This window comes from Dasypus novemcinctus, chromosome 11 (genome assembly GCF_030445035.2).
Source record: "Dasypus novemcinctus isolate mDasNov1 chromosome 11, mDasNov1.1.hap2, whole genome shotgun sequence".
Lineage (NCBI taxonomy): Eukaryota > Metazoa > Chordata > Mammalia > Cingulata > Dasypodidae > Dasypus > Dasypus novemcinctus.
In genome coordinates this window covers 91,080,811-91,093,093 of record NC_080683.1, presented here as the reverse complement: position 1 = coordinate 91,093,093, position 12,283 = coordinate 91,080,811, and the positions used below count along the sequence as shown (strand labels likewise).

The window sequence follows — 12,283 nt, the reverse complement described above, 5'->3', positions numbered from 1 at the left end:
AAAGGTTCCTTGGAAAGTACAAAGACCAGGTTTTAATAAAATATTAGAAAATTCTGCAGCATGGTGTAGGAGGATACTAATATTGGAGACAATAGATTTTTTAGTTACTAATAGTCAAGCTAAATGTGCCACCTTCACCTTTTAGTTAATTCACACTTACTACAAGGGAGAACTTTTGGTGGTGGTGGTGGTGGTGGTTGTAAGCATCTCACATTTGGGAATGCCTCCCTTAGTCCTGAGATGGGAACTGGACACAGTGGGATACACAACTGTGAGTGAGGCTTTGAATCCTGCCGCTGGTACTTCATTCATCTCTAACGTGGGTCCAATAATACACCTTCATTAGGCATTTCATTTAGTGCATACTGCGTATTCAGTACCTGAAAAATGGTAGCAATCCTTATTAAAGGACAAAGTGCACGGTTTCACAGTTTTGCCTACCAACCACGACGCTAAGGATTGTAGGACATTCATGGATGTATTTTTCACTGTACAAGGAAACCCAACCCAGGTGCCATTGTGTTTTCAAATATCTTCAGATTCTTTCTGTAGACCAAGAAAAATGGCTGTGCATTTACTACCTATTGTCTGATGATTCCTGTGTGTGTAGACCATGATGTTTGTTTGACCAGAAGTTAAAGTCAGAACATTTCCTTGAAAACAAAGTCAATAAATTTATTGGACTGACCTACAAGGGTTTTATTATTTGGATTGTCACACTTATGAATCATCTACTAAAAAACATGGTTCCAGCTAAATATATTACAGCTAAAATTAATTTATAAAATTTAGGTCCCTTCAAAATTTAAGCAATCATATCCTTGACTATGGATTATATTGCCTGGGAGGGAGGTTAAATTATATATCATACATTTAAAGAAAATGCAGAGGGCATATCAGTATTTGATTCTATTACCTATCAGCCATGCTAGAGCCCCTGCAGTTGTACCTAAGTAAACAGCTGAAACCACACAAAAGATGCAAACTGATCCAGGTATATTTTAATGTAAAATTTTAGAGTTATTTTCCAGCTATTTTGTAAGTTAATTAATTTCAAAATGGATGAGGCACTAACATTGTGCTTTAGCTAATTATTAGGCTTAAGTTAAATATAAGCATTTAAAATAACCATTTAATTAAATACAAGACTCAGGCAACTAATTATAAAAGTAGAATTGGTAACTTGAGATTTATCATTTGGAAACCACTTGTACCACGTTTCTAATGAGTTCTTTCCTCTACTCAAATGAAAGACTAAATGTATCTCCCCAACGTGGCAGCCAGGAAAAGATAACCCTTTCTTGGGTCATGGTTGTCAATTTGACACTGAAGCAGAGCAAAGAAATCTGCTTTACTACAAGTCTCTTAGATCCAAAACTGTAGTTATTATTTGCTAATCCAATTTCAACTTAACCTATATTTTAGTTCTATAATCACCTGAGGAAAAAAACAATAATTGTAATAGTATTGATTACTATAAAATAAAATGGATGGATATCTTCTGCAAAATGTTCTATGTTTTTTATAGAGGAGGCTCTGGGAAAGAAAAGTCAAAATAATTTTGTGATTTACTTTTTAAAATTAAATCATTACAACTTCAAGAATATGAAGAATAGTACTCCAAATAGGTTCATTTTTTTAAAATTGTAGATGCGCATACTCCAAACTTTACATTTGTAAGAATATACAAATATATTTTACATATAAATTTCTATATGCTTAAAGGAAGATTACTATTGACGAATTCATATAGTGCAATATAACTAGCATTTAATCTAAACCTAATACAAGGAGGTGCTTAATAAATGTTTATAAGTTAAATAAAGAAGTATATTGATAAATTTTTATAAAATATTATTTAAAAGGCTCTCTTTTAAAACCATTTATTTTATCTTACTTTCTACTTTGACCAACTAAATTAGATTAGCTGATTAAGCTGCAGTGCATCTACTCATACCTTTGAAGGCAGTACATTTTTCTGTTATCTGTTGCCTTTCTGTATTCTGGAATTAGTACAAATATTAAGACTCTAAAAAGAGAATAGTGCCTCTGCTACTGAGAGAGGATGATTTAAAGGCAAGTTTGCTTGTTTTGTTCCTTGTACTAAATACCTGCAATTACTGATTGTCACATTTTTCTTCAGTTGTGAAAACTGAACTAATTGAAGGTATACCCTTAGGGGATGAGTTCTACAGTATAATGAATGTGAAGTGCCCTCTTGAGTTTAGCATTTTAATTATTCATAATTATAATGATTACTGTTTATTTGGGAACTGTAAAATTAATTCTAATTCACCAAATAAATTGAGAAGCAGAGTAGTTGAGGCTTTGTTTTGTTTTATATTGAGGTCAGGAGGCCTGTAAGCAGGCCAATAAGTCCTCACAAACCATGAAGCCAGTTCCCTGGCTAATGCTATTGATGTGTACTGTGTCTTGAAATAATTGGATGTACTTTTTTTCCTACTCATTTTCTGATTTCTCTAGAACTATGCTGGCAATATTGGAGATGTGAGGTGAGGGGTAGAGCTAAACGGACTCAAGTGGAAGAACTGGAAATAAAGTATGAAAGTATGTCAATTGAGAAGGGATTCGATTGGTTCAGTAGCTGGCTATTAGCCAGATGTATGCATTTTTAAAGTCTGTTTTAGTTTCCTAGGCTGCTTAAAGCAGATACCATGAAATGCGTTGGGCTTAAACAATGAGAATTTATTTGCTTACTGTTACGGTCCAAATCAAGGCATACACAAGGCAATGCTTCCTTCCTGAAGACTGGCTGCCTGCAATCTTTGGCTCCTCTGCCACATGGCAAGGCACATGGTAGTGTCTGCTGGTCTCTCCTTTCTCTCCTGGGTTGTTTTGCTTTCAGTTTCTTATTCCCATGACTGGTGCTCACTTGGTTGCCTGCTCTCTCTCTCTCTCTTTCTCGCTCTCTCGCTCTCTCACTCTTTGGTTCTCTCTCCCGCTTTCTTGATCTTCTCTCTCTCTTTCTCTCTATTCATTCTGTTTTACAAGACTTCAGTAAGAGGGTTAAGATCCATCCTGAATGAGGTGGGTCACAACTTAACTGAATAGACTCTTCAAAAGGTTCTATTTACAATGGATCCATACCCACAGGAATGGATTGACTTTAAAAACATGTCTTTCTGGGGTACATACAGTTTTAAGACATCACAAGGCCTTTTCTTGAAAGAGGTTGTATGTGTTTGTGTGTGTGTTTGTTTTACATCCTAAATATATTCACCTACAATGGGCCCAATTTAAAAAATGGATTTAATGACCATTTCAGACTAGAAATAGAATACTCTTTGTGTCTATTATTGAATATATATTAGTAATAATGGCATATTAAGATTGAGCTATTACAATCTATTTGGATGTCACAGAAACTTTTAATAGTAGCCTGAAATATCAATGAAATATTACCCCCAAAAAAGTTTGGCATTGCAATCTGTTTCATTTTTGCCACATGCTTCTCTTTTTCTATACCTCTAACACAGCACTTTATAGTTTAAGAGCCAAGCATGTGCTCTACAGGTAGAGAACTACTGAGGTCTCCTGGGAATCTGTATAAAACTTAGGAAGCAGCAGCAAATGGCTAATATATTAAAATAGTAGCAAAGGTAAGAATGATCGATATGGATAACCATCATATGCTTACAAATGGTCAGTCTGAAGATATACAATGTACAGCATTTTAAAAAAGAGTAAATTTAACTAACCTTACCAAAAACCTCAGCAGCCAGATCATAAAGGTTCTGCTACAAGAACACTATTTGAAAGTACATGTGAATAGCTCCCAATTTGCAAGGTCATATTCGATCAAAGGGAATTAATACATATTTCAGGGTTAAAGAGAAATGTGATCTCTGCTATTCATCAGCAAACTGTTTAATAAAGGGACTGGAAGTGCTATGAAATAATAAATGTCCTAATCCGTCTGCATTTTACTTTTCCTCATCCCTACAAATCTTTAACCACAGCTACTAAGGAGCAGGAAAAAAAAAAAAAGACTAATTGGAAAATCCCTCTGCCTCCATGTCACCTTCAGGTGCTAACAAGCAGTGAACAAACCAAAAGGACAGCCAGTAGGTGGAGAGGGACCATGGAAAACCCACCAACCAGATCATCATCGCTGGAATAATCGGCAAGTGTCTGAATGTAGGTATGTATGCAGAAGACCCTGGCATGCTCTTGCTGGCTGGTATCTAGGTTCTCTGTTCTTCTCCATGTTAGATCCCGGCCATCCAACCGGTCTTTTGAAAGCGCCACTTGGCATGAGCAAGGCTTAGTGTGCATTGAGCACACACAGGTACCCAGCCACTCAGATATCCCTAGCAGCTCTCCAGGAGGTATAAGTTGAAGTTTTCACACTTCTCTTGGTCTTTTTAAACAGTCTACAAAATGATCTGCCTCCTGGTTTCTCATCTCAGTGTTCCTGTATAGGAAAACTTCCTCCACACTGAAACTGATCCTCATTTCCTGAATGCAGAAAGCCTTTGTCCTTGCCGTCCCCACTCCCTGAAATAAGTTTACCAGCTTCTCTTTGCTGGCATTAGTTTTGTTCTCTCTCCAAGAGTTAAATCGAGTTCCACTTTCATTACTAAATGTTGCTGATTTCCCATCCTCATTATTTCCTCTCTTCCAAACTTCTGTACAGTTTGTGATTTATACAGATTATGTCATACTTTCTATAGCTTTATGTCCTGTGTCCTTAGAGTAACTGTTTATTTATGGAAAGGAGGGAATTGTTGTATTTTTGTATGCCAGAATCTGGGCGAGGGGTGGGGGGAACATGTAATGAGCTGTTCTGAAGGAGGGAAGCAATATAGGAGAGTGGCTAAGGGGATCACTCTGGAGCTAGACTGGCTGAGTTTGAGTTCCTGCTCAGCCAATTACTTGCTGGATGACCTTGACAAGGTTTTTTTAGAAACTCTCTGTGCCTTAATTTCATCATCTGGAAAATAGCAATAATTACAGCATCCACCTCACTGGGGTGTTGTGAAGATTAAATGAATTAAGAAATGAGAAGCTTAGAATAGTGCCAAGTGCATATTAAATACTTGGAAATTGTTACTATTTATTATTGTATGTACAATAATATCCCATCTCAATTAGTTCTTTCACTAATGCAAGAAAATAGATGGCATGTTCTGTTCCCCATTCTAAAAACAGGAGCACTGCAGACCTGAGGGGTCAGGTCACTACCTAAAATCACAAGAGAAGGAAGCATCAGAATAGAAGGGTCTGACCTTAACCTCTGGGCTTGTTTCTCTCCACATATTGCCTTGTGCACAGATGCCCAGGAATTGCTTTTGATAATGATTAAATTTATTCTACTTTTGTTCTCATAGCTTAAAGCTAATTATATTGAGATTTATCTATGTAAAAGGGTCTGTCTCTGTAGTTTTGACCTTTTAAAAAATATTTTCTCTCTGAAAATGTTTTTAGTTGACTATAGACACGTTTGTTATGAGATCATCCAAATGGAGTGAACTGCCTTTTTCTTTTTGTTTTTAAATCTGGCTCAGAGGCTCAAACTCAACTCAACAAGTATTTGGTTATTTCTGCCCTAGGATATCTGCTAATCTAGGTGACTTAAGTGATGGGAAACTGCAGAAACACTTAACACGTTTTTTTAACCGCTCATTCCCAGCTTTACCAGGAGACTGACTCTTCGATCCTCTGCTTCCACCCCCTGTAATAATGGAGGTTAGATACAGTGTCATCATCTACAAAGATAACACTGTGGAAGTTGGTGGAATATGCCATTTAAGAGAAGTGAAACTATAAAATTCATATGAAGCAGTTTTAAAGTTGTTTTATTCATATTTGATGTTATTTTGGAGAATTTACGATGAGCTCTATTAACTTGGCAGACTAGCCTCTCTTGGAATCACTTTATTTTCTAAGAAATCATCAGCAAGACTTGTTCTTGCCTCTGCCATAATCCCTTGGCTGCTGCTACTTCATTTGTCTGCAGTCCTTAGCACTCTGCTGGGAATGTAGTAGACAACTGGTAAGTCTTTGGTTAAATTGACTTTGGTCACCCTACTGACACATATTTTGCCTCCCTGGCCCACCACTGAAATCCAGAGTAACTTCGGAGACCTTGGAAACTACCTTTAGGTGAAGTGTTACCAGGAAGAAGGGTTGGAAGGACTAATTTTTTTTTTTTAAAGATTTATTTATTTATTTAATCCCCCCCCCCCCCCCCCAGTTGTCTGTTCTCTGTGTCTATTTGCTGCGTCGTTTCTTTGTCCACTTCTGTTGTCGTCAGCAGCATGGGCATGGCCATTCCTGGGCAGGCTGCACTTTCTTTTCACGCTGGGCGGCTCTCCTCACGGGCACACTCCCTGCGCGTGGGGCTCCCCTACGCGGGGACACCCCTGCGTGGCACGGCACTCCTTGCGCGCATCAGCACTGCGCATGGCCAGCTCCACACGGGTCAAGGAGGCCCGGGGTTTGAACTGCAGACCTCCCACGTGGTAGACGGACACCCTAACCACTGGGCCAAGTCCGTTTCCCTAATGTTTTTTTAACTTACCTTATTCTAGTTTTCTTTTTTTTTTTTACTTTATATACATCATTACATTTAATCCTCAAAGTAACCCTATGCCAGACCAATAAGGAAATTAAAATTCAGAGAGTTTCACTAACATAGTTAGAATCGCCTTGAATTTGTTGTGTAATCACCCCATGCCTCAGTTTCCTCACCTCACATGACATTATGGGGGTAAAAATATTTCATTGTTTGTAAATGGCTTTGAAAATGATCAGAGATTCTTTAAGCTTAAATTATAGTTATGGGTCTAGTAAATACAAACAATGAAACAGTTTAAAATCCCCCAATGGTTTTAAATCCCTGGCAGGCAATGGGAGGGAAGTAGAAGCAATGAAAGGACGCAAAGACGTATAAACTGCCTCCCTATGTTTTGAGACTCGATTTAGAAAAGATCATTCCAAATATTCTAGTGCCAGTGTTGATCCAATACTGTCCTGTTATCAGTTACCAAGAAGCAGTTGCTCTTATGTTAACACATGTTTGTAAATGTAGATATAATGGCCATAATCACTAAATATAGGTGCTAAGCATAGGACAAAATACATTGGAAACGCAGACTGTTGTATATGGATCCACGTGGAAGCTTTGTTTAAGGAACAGTTCTGAGCCAAGCTACACATTTGAAGCAGCAAGAGTAATGCTGTCCTTTAGTACACGGTTCTGAAAGTATGGGTGCAGCTTCCAGAATGCCTGACACCCTGGAAAAGACACAGTGGTATGCAGCCCAACTACTTCCTAAAACAATATGCTCAACAGTTTTTCAAAGGAATTAGTGGCACTTCAATTTGTGGCTGATGTCTGGTTTTGACCTTGTAGATGATGAAGGGAAATAAATGTATTTGATAAGTTATTAAGAATGTGCTTCAGTTATTGTGATAATGAAAATAGTTCAGTCTTACAAAACTGTGAGGTGCTTTCAGTTTTTTTCGTACTTAATTGCATTCCCACTGAGTTTGGAAAATAAGTCATTAATCTGAACAGCATATGACATAACGTATTTATTTAGACTTAAGAAAGTTACCCACATTTCTTTCTTTTGTTTGCACAGTTTCCAGAAAACACCGTCAGATTTTTAAAAATTGTATTTGAACTTGAATGATAATGGTTAACCTAGCTGATATTTAAATAGTAATCTAGGAGTCAAAGAAAAAGAAGCCACTTTCATAAGTGTCTTTTGCCAAATCCTGCCTAGAGGAGGCCTCAGCTTCCAACATCTACTGCTGAGATGGAGAATCTATGATCTATTGCTTAAATGCATTGGGCCAATTTCAGCTGCCAAGCATTTCTAAAAATACAGGGCTACAGCAATAACTTACTTGATTTTTTTAAAGAGCCTCCTTAGTATTTGCAGCTTATTATTATTGTTCATTTTAATAATGGAATGGGTTGCAAGCTAATGATTGCAATAATTCACCAACAAATGTCTAATTTGGGACTCTTGGGGGTCTACTCCTCAGTTGTTACCAAGTTGTAGACTGTAAGTCACTATACAAATATTATAGAAGGATAATTTTTATAATGCCAACTTATGTTTTTCTGTAAGGTAGTGAAACATAAAATAGAAAAATTTTCCTACTACTAATATGTCAAAATTATTCATGAACATGGATTCTTCAATATACAGCAGGATGGTACCTGTCTGAGAGAAGATTCATAAGAATGACAATAATATCTGGTATTCAGAGAGTGCCTGTTCTATTCTAGACACTTTCAAATAGATCATTCTTTGTATTCAGAATATCCCTGCATGGTGATTTCGTTATCCCCTTTTACTGCTAAAGAAATTGAGGCTCACATAGGTTAGTAAAATAGTAAATGGCAGTGTCACAATTCAAACCCAGGTTTTTTAAACTCCTAAGCCTTTGTCTATTCTGGGAATAGTAGATTGGAAAGAGAAAAACTCTCCCCTCCAAAAACTAATAAACAGTAATAATAACTACCACTTTTTTATATGCTTGATACTAGGCTAGGTGACTTAGGGGCATTAAATCAGTATCTTAACAAACAGCTCAAAATGGTGCCTTCATCTTGGGTTTTTCAAATGAATTGGATCTTAATATTTCCATTTGCCTTATGAGAAATTTAAAGTCAGAGGCATTACGTTATTGACCCAAGATAGTACACCTGGTAAGTTGCAAAACCAGGTTGCTAACTCAGATCTTGTTGAGCTCTAAAGTTCATGTTATTTCTACAACAGAATAGTATATGTTTGAATATTGTCTACTTTATAAAATAAAAATATTAGATTGCTGCATACTTATCTTTTAATTCTGAACTTAGAATGATCAACTTTGTTTAGAAATTACTGAGCTGTGCGTTAGTAAAGAACTTTCAGGAAGTTTGTATTAATTCCACGAATACGCTCTAGTGTACTTTCTTCTAACGGTGGCTATGTTTACATTAAAGGCAGATTTTAATACTATAAATCCTACATACTCACCTTTATTTCATAGCCTGGAATTTCATTAAGAACTTCAAAATTAAAACTTATTTGTTAAACCCAGGGAAATTGCCTTACATACATAAATTGCTATTCTAGAATACCAAAATTAGAAACACAAGTGAATAGTGACCCCTCTAATCTTGCAAGGAGCCTAGAGCAGAGCTTTGCACTCATTCATTTAAACAAGTATTTGCTCACTGCCAACTCTTTTCATAACTCTGTGGTAGGAACATTAGCAGATAATAAGAACTCAAAAACCTCTGCCCTCCAAGAGTTTTACAAATTAATTTGAGAGAAAAGATGTGAAAACCATTAAATAACAAAAACCAAAGGTAAATACTACTGTTGACACAGTGAAATAAACCATGCTTAAAACAAACAAACAAAAACAAATTGAGGAAGGCGGATGTGCTTCAAGGGCTTGGGCTCCAGTCTACCATCTGGGGTTCGATTCCTGGGGCCTCCTGGTGAGGGCAGGCTGGCCCATGCAGCAAGCTGGCCTGAGCAGGGTGCTGGCCCATGTGGGGAGCTGATGCAGGGGATGATGCAGCAGGAGGAGACACAGAGGAGAGACGATGGAAGATGCAGCTGACCAGGGAGCTGGGTTGGGGCATGAAATTGAGTGCCTCTCTCCCACTCTGGAAGGAAGAAGGTCCCAGGATCTGTCCCCGGTGCTGCCTGGAGAGGGAACGTGCAGACACAGAAGAACACAGGGAGAGCAGTGAGCGCAGGATGGACAGGTGGGGAGGGGAGAAATAAATAAATATTTGGAAAAACACCTAAAAAACAAGTTGAATGCTCCAGCTTCATGGGTAGGGATGCCAAATATAGTGTGAAGTGGTCAAAAAAACCTCACTGAAGAAAAGTAGATGGATAGATGGACAATATGGAGATGGAGGGCAGTGGCCAAACAGGCATTCTTAATGGCGGTAGCCAGGCAGCAATTGCATTTACTAGCCTGAAGGGTTTGTGCAGGAGACCTGGGCAAGACACAATGGGGGCAAGACACAATGGGGGCAAGACACAATGGATGAGGAGATGGGGCCAGATCACCAAAAGCTTTGATTCTCTCTAAGAGCTCTGTCCTTTGGCCTCCATGTAACGGGGAGTCATTGAAAATCTTTGAGCAAGGGAATGGCAAAATTGAAATGGTGCTTTAAAAAGGACGAATTAGGTAGGGGTAGGTAGTATGGATTGGTAGAAAGAGACCAGGAGCAGAGAAACTATTACAATAATTCAGATATAAGGTGATGAGGTTCTATCCAGAAGTGACAATGGGGATAGAAGGAAAGGTATAAATGCAAGAGATAGTGCACTGGCAGACACAAGAGAGGGTAATGACTGAAATGGGAGGGAAAGACACAGGATTTTAAATTCTGTTTTTAAGAGTTTATAATTTACAAAGTATATAGACTTCATTGAACATTATATGTAATATTCATGCTTTGAGAAACCATTGGATTCAATGAAGCTCTTGCTTTTCCTCAGTGCAGAATTTCATGTGGCAAAAATTTACCATGAAATCCTGCATTGCAAGAGCTAATAAATACTAATTATAAAAATGCCAAAGAGATTAATTTTAGCCCTATGTCATAATAATAAATAGTAATTTTAAGAACTGTAGTTTTGGGTGGCAGCATAATTTGATGAATAAAGAAAATTCAGCTAAACACCTCTTCATTTACCTTCAAGATTCAAATTAAATAGTTTAGCTGTTGTATTTTCTCCCAAACTGGTTTTTTAAAATTGTAAATTACTTAAACGTAGAGTAGATGATTTTCACAAAAAATAGATATGATTCTCTAATTATCCGGGGTTTATCTGGTGCCTTCATCCTAGCATTAATTCCACTGTCTTCAAAATATCTTTGTATAGTAATTATTATACTTTACAGATGGAAAAAGAAAAACCATGCCATAGAGAAAGTGAACTAATGATTTATCTAAAGTAGAATGAAAGCTCAAGAATCCATCAGCTTTTCCTGTGAACCCAATGGACTACAAAGATAAAATAAGATTTTTTAAAGATGCATTATTCCTTTTAGTTGCTATGTTTCGTAAAAATATTGAGTGCCAAGCAAATGCAACCTACCTACCCCCTCTCCCCCCCGAAACAGACAACAGCTCCATGGCATTACTATGATGTATATATCAGTTAGTTCAGAAAGCAAGTGTCATTTTAATATTACTTAGATGCCGTTTATAATGCAGCAAGTAAAACATATTGTGGCTTCTAATATTAATTCATTCCCCACTTAGCATTGTTAAAAATATTTATGATCCAGTATAGAGCAAAACATATTGTTATCCATTTTCCCCAGCTTTGATATAAAAGCATTCTTCAGCTGTTCTCTAGGTAGGAATATTGTCAAAGTTTGATGGTAATTTATGTTGTCAGTCCATTAAGTTGATTTTATGGCAGCCAACACAACTATTGTCCATTTATGAGAAACCCGAGGAGCACTCTAGGTCTCTGTGAAGGCCGTTTGATACCTGCCCTCTCATATGGCTGACCTTGAGGGGAGCTGAGTTTGGTAATTTATGACAAACACCATCTAGGAAGACCCATTTGCAAGATTCACTGTCATTTAGTGCTAAATGATCATTGCTGAGTCCAGAGACAATCTGAGCTCCTGACAGAGCAATCCCATAAAAAATATTGCCTACCCACCCAGGTGTCCTTTCCAATTATCTGGAGTAGAAATTAATACTTTTAAAAGCTGCTAGTTTTTGAAAGGTTATTACAATTTATTCCAGTGGTTTCTTTTGCACATTATGATGAATTGGTTTATTACACCATTATTTTCCATGTCAGCTTTTTAGAAGATTGAACCATAATGTTGAAACATTATTGTGAATGGCAAACATACTATTTTACAGCTGAGTAATATATTTCTTTGGGAAAAATGTGCTCGGTTTTTAATAACAGGTAATTTTATGTTTATGTTCCTAATGCTGTTGTCAGCTATTATTTATTTCTGTTTGGTAAGAACTGGAGAAATTTCTTTTAAAATGTTAATGGTAGTTTAGACAGATTTTAGAGTCATAGTAAGAATATATTGCTTAAAAGTAGAAAATATAAATTCTAAGTGTTTTTCCCTGAAAGCTAATATTTTGTAAGGTTTTCTTGACACCAACTTAATATATGGTTACTTCTAAGGAGAATAATACTTCTGTCTCAATATTTCCTCTAAATGTAGTGCGGGTAGGGGAAGGGGAGGGTTTTTCATTCATTTTTCTAAAGTCTTAATGACTTTTAAGTTTTTAAAATAAAATTTC

General features: G+C 37.0%; 1 protein-coding gene across 6 annotated transcripts in view; it reads left to right on the top strand.

Annotated features, from left to right (window-relative positions):
- Positions 1 to 12,283, top strand: part of HS3ST5 (heparan sulfate-glucosamine 3-sulfotransferase 5) — a 292,703-nt gene that overhangs the window by 176,486 nt on the left and 103,934 nt on the right. For 3 of the 6 annotated variants that reach the window (XM_058307304.2, XM_058307309.1, XM_058307307.1), the window contains one exon: positions 4,049 to 4,162. The gene's annotated coding sequence lies outside the window, so the exon portion shown is untranslated. The remainder of the gene's footprint in view (positions 1 to 4,048; positions 4,163 to 12,283) is intronic. The other 3 variants (XM_058307310.1, XM_058307312.1, XM_058307311.1) reach the window with 1 other exon arrangement.